Source organism: Thamnophis sirtalis, unplaced genomic scaffold, assembly GCF_051295495.1.
Source record: "Thamnophis sirtalis isolate CommonGarterSnake01/CBP01778 unplaced genomic scaffold, rThaSir2_p1.2 scaffold_13, whole genome shotgun sequence".
Lineage (NCBI taxonomy): Eukaryota > Metazoa > Chordata > Lepidosauria > Squamata > Natricidae > Thamnophis > Thamnophis sirtalis.
This window is the reverse complement of record NW_028261393.1, coordinates 30,900,283-30,916,177: the sequence shown is the minus strand read 5'-3', so window position 1 is coordinate 30,916,177 and position 15,895 is coordinate 30,900,283. Positions and strand designations below refer to the sequence as shown.

Sequence of the window (15,895 nt, the reverse complement as noted above, 5' to 3'; positions counted from 1 at the left end):
ATGACTCTGATACAGATTGAATTACTGTAATGCAATTGTTAGAACAAAAGCTGCAAACCCACTGTCGGGTGCAGATGGGATACCCAGTGAACTTTTTTAATTGGCAGAAGAGGCAATTAAAAAGCTAACCATTCTGGCTCAGCAAATACAGAACAGGAGTGTGCGGATTGGAGACTGAAAAAGACTGATGTGTACTTGTATTCCAAAGAATGTAGAATGTACAAATGATCAAAGTGTGCAATAATTGAATTCATGTAACAAAATGTTTGCTTAAGATCTTACAAAAGCAAATAGATTAACTTGGATTGACAGGCAGATTTCAAAACAGACCAAAGAAAATGAGACAGTGAGTGTAAGATGGCCAACTAAAAGAAAGAACAAGAGGAGTTTTACCTCTGTCTCCCTGACTACACCAAAGCCTTTGGATCAGGTAGTTCATGCTGCCATGTGACACACGCCAAGGACATGCATTGAGCCACTAATGAAAGGAGGGAACTGGTGCTCAGGCAGACAAATATAGTAAAAGAACCATTCGCTCAATTAATTGACTTCAGTTCTCCAAGGCTGGATAAATGATGCCCTGAGGTCTAGATGACAGAGGAACTAGCCGAATCTCCAACTGAAATTTCTGGGAACTCCTATAGCTTGACCTCAGCAAAGCACTTGACAAAGATTCTCATCATGTTCTCCTTAATAAAAGAATACAATAGGAACTAAATCAGTTGTCTCCAACCTTTTTGGCACCAGGGACCAGTTTCATGGAAGAGACCAGGGGGTGGGGAATGGTATCAGGATGATTCAAGCGCATTTATTGTAAATTTTCTAAATAAATAAACTGTGCACTTTATTTCTATTATTATTACAGTGCAATATATAATGAACTAATTATAGGGCTCATCATAATGCAGAATCAGTGGGAGTCCTGAGCTTGTTTTCCTGCAACTAGACAGTCCCATCTGGGGGTGATGAGAGATAGTGACACTCAAAGTGTGTTGTTTATGTCCAGTCTACTCTGTATTTTGTTTTGGTTGCTGTAACTGCAGAAAACCCTGCTCCTCAAAGATAGGATGTTGGAAATACCAAAACTATGATTTAGGCAAGTGCTCAGTATGGGAAAGAGGCCCAGACGCAAGTGGTAAATAAAATGATGGGCAGGCCATGCACTGATCAAAAGCATGAGGGACTCTGACCTAAGGTGATTTTGCTCCAGAGGAAAATCAGCATAAAGACATGGAAAAGCCTTGGTGGGAAGAGGCTTTCTTCTTCTGCTCTGGAGAAAAATCAGAAGACATGGAGAAACCTTCACTGGAAGTGGCTCTCTGCTTCTGCTCCAGAGAAAACCCCCAAACAAAGACCCCAGGGAAGCAGAATGAGATGTGATGACCACTGCCTGCATTTTTCAATAGCTCAGCACGGTGTTCCCCTTCCAGATTACACCAGTGACTTTACCAGTGGGATAAAACAACAGGTTCTGTTTTAGGCCCAGGATTCTTCAACATCTTCATCAATGACTTGGATGAGGGGATAGATGGGGAACTCAGCAAATTTGCAGATGACACCAAACTGGCAGGAATAGCCAACACTCCAGAAGACAGGCTTAAGATGCAGAAGGATCTTGACAAACTTCAACATTGGGCACTATCTAATAAAATGCAATTCAATGGTGAAAAGAGTAAGGTTCTACATTTAGGCAAGAAAAACAAAGTGCACAGGTAGGTGGCACCTTGCTGTGAGAGGGATCTTGGAGTCCTAGTAGACAATCACTTACGGTAAATATGAGCCAGCAGTGGGAGGCAGCAGCCAAAAAAGCCAATGCCACCCTAGGCTGCATCAACAGAGGGACAGAATCAAGATCAGGTGAAGTGTTAGTATCACTTTATACTGCTTTGGTAAGATCACTTTTGGAATACTATGTCCAGTTTGGATACCATGATAAAAAAGATGTTAAAACCCTAAAAAGAGCACAGAAATGAACAACAAAGAGGTTCATGAGACTAGAGGCTAAAACGTATAAAGAATGGTTGCTGGAATTGGGTATGTCTAGTTTAATAAAAGAAGGACTAGGGGAGACATGATAGCAGTCTTCCAATATCTTAGGGCTTGCCAGAAAGAAGAGGGAGTCAAACTATTCTACAAAACACCTGAAGGCAGGGCAAGAACAATGGAGAGAAGCTAAATAAATTTCTTGACAATGGGAACAATTAACCAGTGGGAGAATGGACATGGACAATAATTTGTCTGAAATGGTAGGGCTTCCTGCCTGAGCAGGGGATTGGACTAGAAGACCTCCAAGGTCTCTTCCAACTCTGTTAGTCTGTTAAATATATTTCCTGTTTGGAAACTTTCTGTTTTTAAGAAAGAGGGAAGGAAGGTGGAAGAGGCAATCTTAACTCAGCCTTCCAGCAAAACAAGGCAAAGACCCAGCACATTGAGAAAACCACCAGAGGGAGAGGGAGGGAGGGAGGGAGAGAGAGAGAGAGAAAGAGAGAGAGAGAGAGAGAGATATGGATATGGAGGGAGGGAGAGAGGGAGAGGAAGAAAGCGAGAGACCAAACCAAACCAACTCTGCATAGAGCAATGTCTTTTTGCAAAGAAACCTGAAGGACACAGCTGCTTCAACATGCAAAGGCTTGGTTGCCAAGCAGTGAAAGCCTTTTAAACATACCCACAAATACAGAGACAAGCACACACCAAACCTGACTGCAAGAAGCTGGCACGATGTGGCCAAAACACACAAGGCATCCTCGAGCAACAAAAGGGAAAGCACAAGTTGAAGTGCAACAGAGCCCAGCGGTCTTGGAAAAGGTTCAGACTAGAAGGGGATTCCCTTGGAGACCAGCACATAAGGGGGAAAGTAGCTTCTCCTGGCCCACCTTACATACACACTATAGGGGGCGGGGTTTCCTGTCCCTACAATGAGGCTTTGGGAGAGCCCTCCATTGCCAACCTGGAGAACTGCACAAAGGGAGTGTGAGCCCAGTGGGGTGCCAGGAGGGGGAGAGCAAGAAAGTGAAGAAGAAGAGGAGGAGAAAGAAGAGGTAGCAGGAACAAGAGGAAGCAGGGCCAGGAAGAGGAAGGATATGGAGCCCAAGAAGGGCAAGCTAGATGCAAGCACTGCCAGTGGGGAACCTTTGCACTGGGCAAGATGACTTCTGCCCTGCTGCCTTCCCGCTCCAGTCCCAGCCCCAACCTCTGCAGACTCATCACATGCCTGGAGGTGGAAGATGCACCTTCAGCTCACTCCAGCTGCATAGCCCGGTTCCTAACCAGTGCAGACCAGGGGTGGGGGACCCCTGAATTAAATTGCACAAGTGGTGAATATAGTGGAATCAACACTCCAGAGGATTCTCACAGATGGTTCTACATCAGGTGGAAGAGTAATATCAGGTAGAGGGCTACAGGGTTCTCTCTTGGCCTATCCTATTAAACATGTTTATTAATAACCTGAGGCTGAGGAGAGCATCTATTAAATATGCAAATAACACAAAACTAGGAGGGATAGCTAACATCCAGAAAGGAAGTATTAAAAATGACTTTGATAGGCAGATACAATAAGCCAAATTTAACACAGATGAAATTTAACAATAAGAAATGTCCAGTCTGGGGGCAGCTGGGGACCAAAAAAATGAAACCTATAAATATAAGATGGAGATCTGGCTTGGTTGTAATATGTGTCAAAAATATTTGTGCCTTCTAGTAGATCACAAGTGGAATATGAGTTATGTTGCCATTGCTAAAAGAACAGATGCTATTTGGGGACATATTCAGGAGTATAGAATCCAGATTAGAGGACATAATTGTCTGTCTCTACTTTGCCCTGGCCTGTTCCTTTTGAGAGTCTTGTGTCCAATTCTGGGCATTGCAACCATGACAGGTTGGAGCATATTCAGAGGAGGGTTACCAAGATGAAGAAAGGTGTGGAAACCAAGTTCTATGAAGAAAAGCATCTGGGAAGAACCTGTTTAGCTTACAGAAAAAAATGACTTGGGACAGATATTAGTCTTCAAGTATCTAAAGAGTTGGAACACAGAAGATGGAATGGATTTTCTCTGCACCCAAAGGCAGCAGTAGAACCAAGGGTTTGAAACCACAGGGAAGCAAATACAGGTTAGATATTAGGAGGAATTTCTATTCTAAAAGCTGTCAACTGGTGGGATAGGCTGCCTCATGAAGTGGTAGATTCACTTTCACGGAAGATCTTCAAACCTTCAATGGTAACCATTTGTCTGAGTTATTTAGGTTTAGGAGACCTTTCACTGAGTACAGCATGCAATAGTTAAACTCTGAAGTCCCTGAGCTCTAGGTTTCCATCATAATGGAAAGTTTGATTTAAAGAACCTTTACAAGATACAAGAACCTATTAAAGGAACTGAATGGGAGAAGAATCATTGTTCCCCAAAAGAAATATTTCCTTCCCTATTTCACCTAATATCGTGGCTACATTAGAGGAACAGAAAGACCTGAAGAAGACATGGCTGGAATTAATTAAGATTAAACATCCTACCATTTAGGATACACAGATGACAGAAAGTAAAGAAGGCTTTCAAGAACTTATTAAGAATTAACTTATTAATGTTTGAAAGAGGAAACGTTGTTAAGAAGACAAAGGAAATGTCTACCAGGCACCTAATAATTGATAGCTGATGGCAAGAAAAGAAGGTCAAGGCTAATTTTGATTTCCTGGATCAAGAATGAAAGAAGACATGTGCTGGAAAAGTGAGGAGATGGCTTGTGGTTGGGTCCATGTGTTGGTGTCAGCTTCTTTGAAAGTGGGGTGGTAATTACTGCCTTAAAGGAAAGGGTGTAGCACCCCCACTTCCAAAAGCCATTGTTGAGAAGGTGGCTGGTCTGCAGTTGATGAGAGCTCTGTAGTAAGAAGATTGTTTCAATCCATTTCAGCTGGGTTTTAGGCCAGGATTTGGTACTGAAACAGCCTTTGCGGCACTTTGGAAGGCTGAAGGCAAAATGGGGGGGGGGGGGTGTTGCATTCATTTTTGTGCTCTTTGATCTCTCCATAGCTTTTGGTATCAACCACAGCATTGGGATCAGCTATGGAGGTTGGAGATGGGGGTGTGCTGTTCTAGAGTGGTGCTCTCCCTTCCTCTGGGCCAGTTTCACTCAGTGTTGGTTGAGGAGGAAAGGTACCACAGAGCTCAATTCTCTTCTTTTTCAACCTTCACATGAAACTGCTGGGTGAGGCCCTTTGGAAGTTTGAGCTTTGCTATGATTAGTTCATTGATGATACACAATTATATCTTTGGACTCCAAGCCAGCCAAGAGAGTCTGTCAAGGTTTCTTTCTGGTGCCTGGAAGATGTGGAGGTTTGGACAAGGAGGAACCCTCACAATTCAATTCTACTGAGTGACTGTGGATATTAGCACCTCCTAAATCTGGGGATATTCATTTTAACCTTGGATGGGGCAACACTTCTTCCACCAAGCAGGGTGCAATGCCCAACTGACCACTCCTGCTTCATGAGCTGCGCTGGTGGCCAGATCCTGGTTATGACCCATAAAGCCTACAGAGCGCAGGGCCTGGTTACTTTCTGCCCAGGGTTGACACTTCCTTTCATTAAACAATGCCATCTATCGGCACCCCAGAATAGGCCTTCTCTGTTGTGGCACCTGCCATCTGGAAGGCTTCCACTCTGATGACTCCAGAGGGCCTCAAAGACCTGACTCCTCTTCCAGGTGTTGGACCAAATGTGGTTGGAACCCATTCTGGTGTACAACTTTTGTATTGTTGACTATTCCCACCATCTGGTAATATTGCTGTTCTTATATGCCTTTTGTATATATTTTTTGTTTTTATGCTGTGAAGCACCCAAGAATTTGTACTGTAAAGGATTGTAAAATATACTATTTCCATGGCAACCAATATCAAAAACATATCTTACAAGATGAAATGTGTGACTGTGAAGATTAGGCACTGCGTCTTGAGGAAGAATGAAAGGAGACTGATGTTTCTGATTTATGAACCAACAGGAGGGAGGGGTCCACTGAGAACGAATTAAAAAACTGGTTTTTTTTGGTTGTAGCGTTTTAACTGAAACTTTACCCTTTCTGTGACTGTGACACAAGTAAAAAGAGCAGGGCTTTAACCAAATGTCCATCGCCACCATCTTGACTGTTTTGACCTCTTCCCTTGCAATATTTTTGGTTACTAAGAATACCTGTGTTTTCTAGAAAATAAGAGTAGGTCTTATTTTCTTTTGTGCTCCGAAATAAGCACTAGGGCTTATTTTTGGGATGTCTTATTTCTTTTGAGTGCTGCTGCCACAAGGCTAGGAAGGGTGGAGCTGCCCCATGTACCCCGACCGGCTTATATCAGGGCCTCCACAGCCAAGCCATCCATGCTCCAAGACCTACTTTGCCTTGCGGCACCAGCCCACTCCTTCTTCTAGCACTGGAGCAGGAGGCCAAGTGATGCGCCGGTGCCAGAAGATGAAGTGGGCCGTTGCCATGAGGCAAGGCAGGTGTCTGGGTGTGGATGGCCTGCAAGGTAAACCAATATACATGTGGAATAGCTCCATCCACCCGCTCGTCTCACCTTACCTTGTGTCGGTGGCACTGCAAGCAACCAGAAGGAATGGGCAGGCGGCCAGCTGTGCAGGCACTTAAGTAGGTATTATTTTGGGGGTAGAGCTTATATTGGGCACACTCGCAGAAAACATGTTAGGCCTTATTTTCAGAATAAGTCTTTTTGGGGGGCGAAACAAGGCACTAGAAGGCTTTTCATCCAAATGCAAAATTTTGGGTTTATTCTTCAAAGTCCTACCCAACCAGGCACCCTATGGTTTGCAGGGTCCTGGCCAGGAAATTTTTACCTGTGTACTTCCTCCTGGGAGAAGCTGACCTGGATCCCATTTTCACATGAGGCTAACTGAGGCAGAGGAAGGCAGTTCATTTTAGATTCCTGGATATGCATATATTTCACAAAGCAGTTAAAACTATCCTGTTCCAACAGAGTATTGGGTCATATAGTGAGGCACCTCGAGTTTTAACTCCTATGAGGTTACATTTAGATGTTACTACGATTTTAACTTCTTCAATGTACCTTGAGTCTTAGGAAGTAAGGCCATGTAGAAATGTGCTTGCAAAGAAAAATAATTTCATATCCCTTCTTCTGTCTAATGGAGATGGGTGGTTAATACTTGTGAAATATGTGATTTGATCTAGTCCAAGGGTATTCCACTGTGGCAACTGTAACACTTGTAGACTTCAACTCCCATGGCTGGATGGGGAATTGAAGTCCACAAGTCTTAAAGTGGCCAAAGTCAGACACCCCAATTTAGTTCATGTATAACTGCTGGGGGTTGGGTTTTTTTTTAAAAAAAGATTAAAATGATTTCTACAACTGTACAGTTGAAGCCCTACTGGTTTTTAATTATTTTGTTTGTTTCATCAAAGTTTATCTAAAACTTTGGGAGAATGGCGAGAATGCTCGCCATCCTCAAGCCAAGGAAGGCCCTCAATTATCTAAGCAATTTATATGGGCACCCATTTCTTTATGCTTGCAGAGAACATTGATTGGCACTGCTGAACAGTCTCACCCAACTTTCCAAAGCATGGCAACCTCACTGCTGGGATTGCCTTGTCTCAGAGAAGATCCAAGCAACCCATTGGGACCTTTATTTGTTTCACCGTTTTCTTTCTCCCTGCCAGATAAGGTGGTACCTTACCATAGCACAAAGCCATTTGGCCCTGCTTAAACTTGGATATATCAAAGTCTACTACTGATGGGTTAATGAAATATTGATGCTGCAAATAAGCTGTTATTGTCTTAGTACTAATCCTAATTTTCCCCTTTGCTTAGAACAACGGAAAAAAACTGAAAAACTCTTTGTATATTGAAAAATAAAGCCAAATATTGCTCAAGAAGATTTCAAGCTTGCTTTCAAAACTCATGATTATGTAGTGCACCCCAAATCTAAGCAATGGTTTGGGCTTTGTTACCAATTTGTAGGAGAAGCATACCAGAAGAATGACAATTTGAAAGAATTGGGCACAGGCAGCTGCAGGATCTTCTCAACTTCAACACTAAATTAGGACCTCCGACAGGATCTGCCTGGATGTTTAGCATTCCTTAAAAATCTACAACCTTTGACCAATATTTAAGCACTTTCAGTCCAGCTGGGGGGAGATTTTAAAAGAATACCATTACCTTTCAGACAATCGGGTGGAAGTGCTCTGAGCCAGCTAGAGCAAGTTCCAGAAGTAAATGCTTTTGAACTATTGTCTTCCAAAGGGTCTCATGAAGATGATAAATCAAAGGTTTGCTTAGGTAGGAGAAAAACGAGGCGCCTGTCAATGGTGCCCAGGAACATGCACCCAAAATTTTGCTGAGAGCACGAACTTCAGCTGCATTTAGCCAGGCTGCAGGCCCTTCCATGCTCAAGATGTCCTAAAGTGAATGAGGTCCAGTCAATCAGCTGTCACCAAATCTATGCAAGTGAAGGCAGGTACTATAGCTTCCCCCCCAAAAATAAAAGAGAATCCACATTTCTTAAGGATTGTATTTTAAATCTGTTGATTATGTGTGTAACTTTCTATTTAACAGTGACCTATGCTTTTAAATTGAAATTCCTTTCTTTGCTACGTGCTTACAGGAACAGAGACTTGCGTTCATTACCCCTCTGACACAAAAGGCTTTTTTCTAAGCAGGTACTCAATTCTCCTTCATTGGGGTGGTGGTCTCTGAATAGCCTGGTCAGGACACTTTTTCCAACACTCGTCTCATTCCCTCCCATCCCATTCACCACACACACAAACACACACAGCAGCAGCAGCTGAACAATTTTCTCCTGGACTGCATTCATTAAGGGATGCATTGTTTTTCTCAAAACTCATATCCAGTTCTATCACAATTACCCCTCACAACACACACTATTAATAAATATGGTTTCCTACTTTCATATACACACACAACAACTGAGATGAGACCAGGAGACATTTTCTGACCTGTATTTTAGCCCTTTCATTCACAATGAACCCTGTGTTTTACTTCCCTGAATATATTTACTGTATTAACTCTATTCTACAAGTTTAGAACCCATTCCTTAAGATCTATGAATCTTTTTTTCCTGTTTTCTTTCTTTCTTTCTTTCTTTCTTCCCTCCTTCCTTTCTTTCTCTTTCTTTTTCTTCCTTCCCTTTCTCTTCCTTTTTTCTACCTCCTCTTCTCCTTCTTCTCTTTCTTTCTTTTTTTGTTAATTCAGGTTCTTTATCATTTATTCTTTTTGAATCCTGAGTGCAAACTAGAGAGGGATTTCATTTGCTAAGGGCACCCACTTGCAGTAGGAATGACCACAGCAGAGACAAAAAAAAAAGGGGGGGTGTCTGATCACATGGTGCAGCTGCCATTGGGATTCTTTTTTTCAACTTCCTGGTGGACATATCTATGCTTGCCTGGGTTTAGTAGCATTCAGACTGAAAGGTGTTAGAAAGAGAATGAGCAAAATGTTTAGGGAAAGAAATGATTAAGGAGGAAAGAGGTTTGACTTGTAGAAAATTCTGTGGGGCTGAAGGTGATAAATGACACAGGAGTGGTTTGTGATGGAAACAAAGCATACTTGAAAGTAAGCAAAAAGAATTTTAAGGAATGATTCAGCACTGACCAAATGTAAGCCAAGGATGTCTTCCTGAGGCTCAGCATGTTTACGGAATGCCCGTGGAATGTATTCTTGTATGCAAAACTGAATGATGGTAGACTGAAAGGGACAATGAGGCATATGGCTGTGAAAACATTGTATTGATAAACAATGTAAATGTTTTCTTGACAGGTTCTCCTTTCTTAAGACTTTTCAGTGGATGCTCTGGACCAGTAGCCCCTCTCAGCCCCACTAGTGGCCAGGCTGAGCCGCTGCCATCCCTTACTGTCTTAGCATCACAGCGTCTGCTGCCTTGCAACCATGGGTCCTCTGGCAGGGCCTGGGAGGGGCTGCCCCAAGGAAACCCAGCAACGGCGGACACATCTTTCCTTCTTCATCCCCAGTGCAGCCTTTTGTGGCTAGAGAGGAGCAGGGAAAGCTGCACAGGGCGGAGGAGGAGGTGATACAAAGCCTGTGGTATATTTGGACTGAGGAGAGGGGAGTTATGGGAAGAAGGTTTCCTATGGATGGGACACAAGAGGCTAAAAATCAACAGGCCCCAAGAAATGAGTTCTACAAGAACAGCCTGGCTCAAAAACAGTAACTATGAGAGAGACCTTGGACTCCTATTGGACGATCATGTCAACATGAGCCAGCCGGCAGAAGCCAAAAAAGTGAATACAATCCTTGGTTGTACAAACAAAGGCATAGAATCCAAATCACATAAAGTATTAGAACCGCTTCATAAAACCTTAGTAAGGCCACACCTGAAATACTACATCCAGTTTTGTTCATTATATTACAAAAAAGATGTTGACATTTTGGAAAAAAGTGGAAGGAAAAGGCAACTAAGATGATTAAAGGCCTGGAGACTAAAATATATGAAGAACGGCTATAGATTTTGGGTTTGGCTAGTCTAAAGAAAATAAGAATTAGGGACAGCAGTATTTCAGTATTTAAGGGGTTGCCACAAAAAAGTGGAGGTCAAATTATTCTCCAAAGCACCAGGACAAGAAACAATGGATGGAAACTAACCAAAGAGAGAAGCAACCTGGAATTAAGGAGAAACTTCCTAACAGTGAGGACAATTAACCAGTGGAATAGCTTGCCTCCAGAAATCATGGAAGTTTTTAAGAAGAGTGTCAGGCCTGGAAGCCATCTTGGACATGGCTTGGGACTGGACAGCAACTTATCTGAAATGATATAGGGTCTCCTGCTTGCGCGCAGGGGGGGTTGGACTAGAAGATCTCCAAGGTCCCTTCAAGCTCTGTTCTGATTGAATGTTGTTGTTTTGCATGGATGAAAGCAACAATTGCTGCTGCAGTTTTGTAGGAGGTGCTTAAAGAAGGAAATGACGGACAGAACAGTACAAATGTCAAGCAAAAGTGAAAGGATCTCTGGGTGAATCTTTTAAAGCTTTCACTTCAGAGCCAATGAGAAAAACAGGGAAGGGATTTGATGAAACATCTGACAGGGACATCTGAGTAAAAGGGCATCATAGTGAATCTGGTGAAAAACACTCAACAAAAACGTCTTCCACTTCATGGTCTTTAACATTTAACACACACACACCCATGACCCAGCAAATTCACCACAGGGTGTACATAACAATTCTAAAAAAAACCAACCCTGAAACTTATTAAACTTACTTGAGATCTATGAGTCAAGAACTGATTGTACTGGCAAGAATGCCAGCTAAAAGTGATATTGCTCACACTTAGGGCATTTGTAACTGATAGCAAAATGCAGAGGAAAGAAAGCAAAATGAAAAAAGGCATTTCAGGAATAAAAGTAGTTTTATTCAAGAGAGTATCTCCAAGGAAAGTATTTCCTTCTTCAAAAGGGATCTAATGGTTTTAACAGATTTTAGTTCAGATTCTGTGGGTATTTGATCATTTAATTTTAATATTAACCTGCTATTGCATTAATTTTCCTATATATTTTAAAGAGGCCTGAGGGCCATCATGTAACCACAAGACAATATTCCTTTCTTTCTGTCACTTAGGGCAGAAGGTCTCAACCTTGGCAAGTTGAAGATGCTGGCTGAGGAATTCTGGGAGTTGAAGTCCAGAAATCTTCAGCTTGCCAAGGTTGAGAACTACTGACTTAGGGGAAACGTGCATTTTGCCCTCTCATAATATCTTCCTAGGAATCCAATAATTGGAAAGTTAACCAATAACAGAAGTGTGTTTTTCAATACCATTTGATGAAGTTTGGGAAATAAAATACTTGAATAAAAAGAATCTAGACAGTTAAATCCCTAACAGGAATTCATCAGCAACAGGATGAAGGGAGCACAGCAGACCAAGATCTGTGCATCCTGCAGTGCTGATGGGTAGAGAAAAAAGGCTGCTTCTTGAATAGCTGATCATTGGGGGGCGGGGGTTACCACCAACTGCCCATTGGTTGACTGAATGGCTGCTCCCTATTGAGCCAACAGAGGCTGCAGCAAAGGAAAAGGCAAAATATAGGTCAGCCGGTTTTTGAGCAACCAACTGAACTAATAGAAATGGGGCAGGGAAGCTGTCACAATTTCCTCTATTAAGAGTGTATACCAGGTAAGCAGAAGCCAAAAAGAGGAGGGAATCTTAACAAAACAAACTAAACAAAAAATACTTCTATTGCAGTTACCTTAAGAAGCAGAAATAAAGATGAACGAATATAACTTTCTAATCATGAACTATGTTTGTCAGGCATATCTGGATTCCTGCCTGAAATTAAACTTTTAGCTGTGCTGGAAGAAGAAGCACAGAAGAGCAGGTGGCCCCATCAATGGACAAGGGAGGATGAAGATTTATTATGCCAAGCAAAATACAAGGAGTAGAGAAGAAAGTTTTCAAAAAGAAGAGACTTAAGCAAAGGGGCTCCTGAGTTCATAAGAATGACCTTTTAAAATGAGAGTGTAGATGATATTCTCCACTGCTGTAACCGAAATAATTCTGGGCCTCTTGCAGAAACAATCATCATTCCTGAGCTTTCAAGAGAGGAAAAAGAGGCCACGTTGAACAGGGGGTAAAAGGGGAGACCCTGGAAAAGCAGCAGAGTGAATGCAGCTGCACCCTGCAGGAAGACAAGTTGGTTGACTCAATGCAACAAGGACATGGCCCAGGGAGTGACCACCTTTCAGTTATACAAGACAATGAAGATTTCCTGGAGAAAAGAAATATTATAAGATTGATGCAAGTAGCAACTTTCCAGAAAGAAGAGAATTGGAAGAAAGAGGATGCTCCCCTTGGTCTTCAAAGAAGGAAAGAGGAACCCCAGGGAATGACAAAAACAGCCAACCTATCAGCAGTGCTAAAGAAAGGGCTACAACTAAAAAGATCACTGTGTAAGCAACACACTAATTACAAAAAAAGTGAGCATGCATTGATTAGAAACAAAACTTGCCAGACTGATTGTATTTCCTTTTTTATCAAATAACATTGGAAGACTGCTGTCAACTTAATAGACAGAATGGTTGGGAGACTTTCTGGAAACGGCAGCTCAGATGATTGAGAATTTGGAGGCAGTGAAGGCCCTGGACAGTTTCAGCCGTGGGGAGACAGCGACGACTTTTGAGGTTCTAATGAAAGCCCTCTTCAAATAGCCAAGAGATTCTCACCCAGAAGATGGACATCTCTCCTCCAGACCTCAGGATACCACTTAGGGGGAGGAGTCACCTAGGCCAGGGAACGCCTTCTCCCATGTTCCTCCACCTGTCTGACCAGGCTGAGCAGGGAGGGTCCCCTCCAGCTCCTGCCTTCCTGCAGGTATTCTCTGGTGCGGCCTGGAAGCAGCCTCCCCCCACCCCATAGGGCCCCACCTGTCCTTCAGCCAGCTCCACCCTCTGAGACGATGGGCAGGCCGCATCTCTTCCATCCAGTTCAGGAGGAGGTGATGCTGATTGAAGAGGGGCTTCCCAAGAGTGTGACTTTGGTATTTCTGCTTTTTATTTTGATTCTCATTTATGTTTAAAGGGTGTGGTTAAAAAAAGGTGTTTTTTTAAAAAAAAGAGGGTGATCATGGCAGCACAAGTGAAGCTCCCCCCAATTTCTGCCTGCATGCACGAAAAATGGACAGAGCACCAATTGTGCCATTCCGGCTGCCATCTTGACTTTCTAACCACTCCTGCTTATGTGTACTTTTGGTCTATTTGTGATGGATTTTCTTTTTCCCCCTACTTTTTTGTGGATGTTTTTTATTTTAGGATGAAATTGTTAGCTGCCCCAGGCCTTTATGATTCAACAGCATCCATAGGCAAATAAATACACCCTCAATCGAATTTCAAAAAAGCTCCTAGCAGGAAGAGATTTTGAGCTGAATGGTCCCACCCCTGGGTTGGTTGGGTCGAGGCTAGTCCACCCTCTAGGTGGCTGCTCCCTTTGGCAGGAGTTGAGGCCCAGGGATGCCTGCTCCACAGGTGGCATCCTTTTGCCCTTCCTGCCCAGCCTTCTCCACTTCCATCCTCCTCAGGACAGTCTGCTACCCAGCAGGAGAGGGGCCAGTCTCTGTGCCAGTCTGGTGCACCTAAGAGTTTGCAGACACAGGGCAGAGCCAGAGCCCCTGCCGGCAGCATCACAGCCTGAATGCTCTGCACTCTTGCAAGGGAAGCTGGGCCACCAGACAGGGGTGTGGACTGTGGAGAGGAGACATCCACCTTCCCCCCTCCCAAGAAGATGCTTAAAGAAATGCAAAGCTCTACTCTCCCTCATTCAAATTCCATCAATGAGCAGCTAAGCCAGGCCTGAGCCTGTGGGCTCTGAGGGAGATTTTCTCTTTTTTCTTAATGAGTTCTCCACAGGGCTGTTTCCCCTGCAGGACCTCCAAGGATCTTGCCAGACAGAATCCTCTCCAGAAGCCCTAGATTTACCCCATCGGCTAAGATCATTTCTATCTTGGCCCAGGGTGCCTCTATCCTCCACCGGTAAGGTCTTCCTCACCTGCCTGCCAAGGAACACCTGGCTGGCTCAGACCAGGACCAGCTATTCCAGTATCCCACCTGCAGACTGCCCAGCCCTCATTCCGCTTTTTCACCATTCGCTTCAACCCCCATCCGAGCAAAGAAACCTCCCTTCATTACTGCAGCAGACTTTGGGGATCAGTCCCTCCAAGCACCCCAGAGGTTGGGGGGGGCGCTGAAGGTTACGCTCTCAAGTGGACCATCTCCAAGGTGAGGGGAGGGAGGAGCCCTGCTGGAGATTGCCCACTTCCCGGCCCCTTTGGAAAGCAGAGGGTTTAGGAGCCCCTCATCCTGGGCTCCCTGCGCCTTGGGACTGCTGGAAGGAGAGACGCCGCTCTCTTGCCTGCGCCTCCCCCTCCGACAACTTCCCAGGCAGGCAACGACGGGGGCTTCTTCGAGGGGAGAGGATGGGTGGCTTCTTACTTCCTGTCTCTGCAGGCAAAGCGGGGAGGAGGGATCAGCAGCGGCCCATTTCACAGACGCGACCACGAAGGAGAATCCCCGGCAAGGCTTGGTCCCCAAAGTGGCGGGCTGAGCCCTTCGGCAACGGGGAAGGAAAGAAGGAAGGAAGGAGGGAGGGAGGAAAGAAAGGAGCCGGGGCTCGACCGCTGCTGAGCAAGGGGCGCCCAAGTAATCCTCCCGCTTCGCCGCTCTGCAGAAACAGCTCGGTCCCCGACCGAGCCCGCAGCTCCGGAAAGCCCCCAGAATCCAGGCTGCCGCCGCCCTGCCCGCCTCCCCATCGCCGTCCGAGGGGCGAGGGGCCCACCTTTGAACGGAGGTCGTGGACGAGGCTAAAGCGCAGGTCGGACGGCGGGGGTCCTGCTGCCGCCCTTGCTGCTCCTCGCTCCCAGATGGGCCGGCGGAGAGCGCGGCGGCGGGCTGGGCGCTGGAAGGGCGCGGTGCCGGTGCCGGTGCCGGTGCAGCTGCTTCCCGCGGGCTCGGCGTATCACAAGCCCCCTCCAGACCCTCACGAGCCCCCTCCCCTTCTGCTCTAGCCTTGCTGACGTCTGCGGTGCGAGGGAGCCAGGGCAGATTAACCCTTGCCTGCCGGGATCGCCGCGCAGAGCCCAAGAAGGGAGGAATTCAGAGAGATCATCTAGTCTCATCCACTTTGCAGCCGAGACGCATTTTTCTGCTCGTGTCCAGTGGAAGCCAGCAGAGTCGGTGTATTGGTGTGAGGCTGCCTTCAGCCACTGAAAAAGAAAACCCATAGGCAGAGAGTAGGTGGAACCTGGCTCAAGAGCAGCAACTGCCAGAGGGATCTTGGAGTCCTAGTGGACAATCACTTAAATAGGAGCCGGCAGTGGGAGCCAAAAAAGCCAATGCAACCGGAGCGGCTGCATCAACAGAGGGACAGAATCGAGA

The 15,895-nt window shown here is 44.9% G+C and overlaps 1 protein-coding gene across 1 annotated transcript in view; it reads right to left on the bottom strand.

Annotated features, from left to right (window-relative positions):
* Positions 1-15,475, bottom strand: part of LOC106557026 (CYFIP-related Rac1 interactor A) — a 30,342-nt gene extending 14,867 nt beyond the window's left edge. The window contains exon 1 of the mRNA XM_014076131.2: positions 15,297-15,475. The gene's annotated coding sequence lies outside the window, so the exon portion shown is untranslated. The remainder of the gene's footprint in view (positions 1-15,296) is intronic.
* Positions 15,476-15,895: the final 420 nt, after the last annotated feature.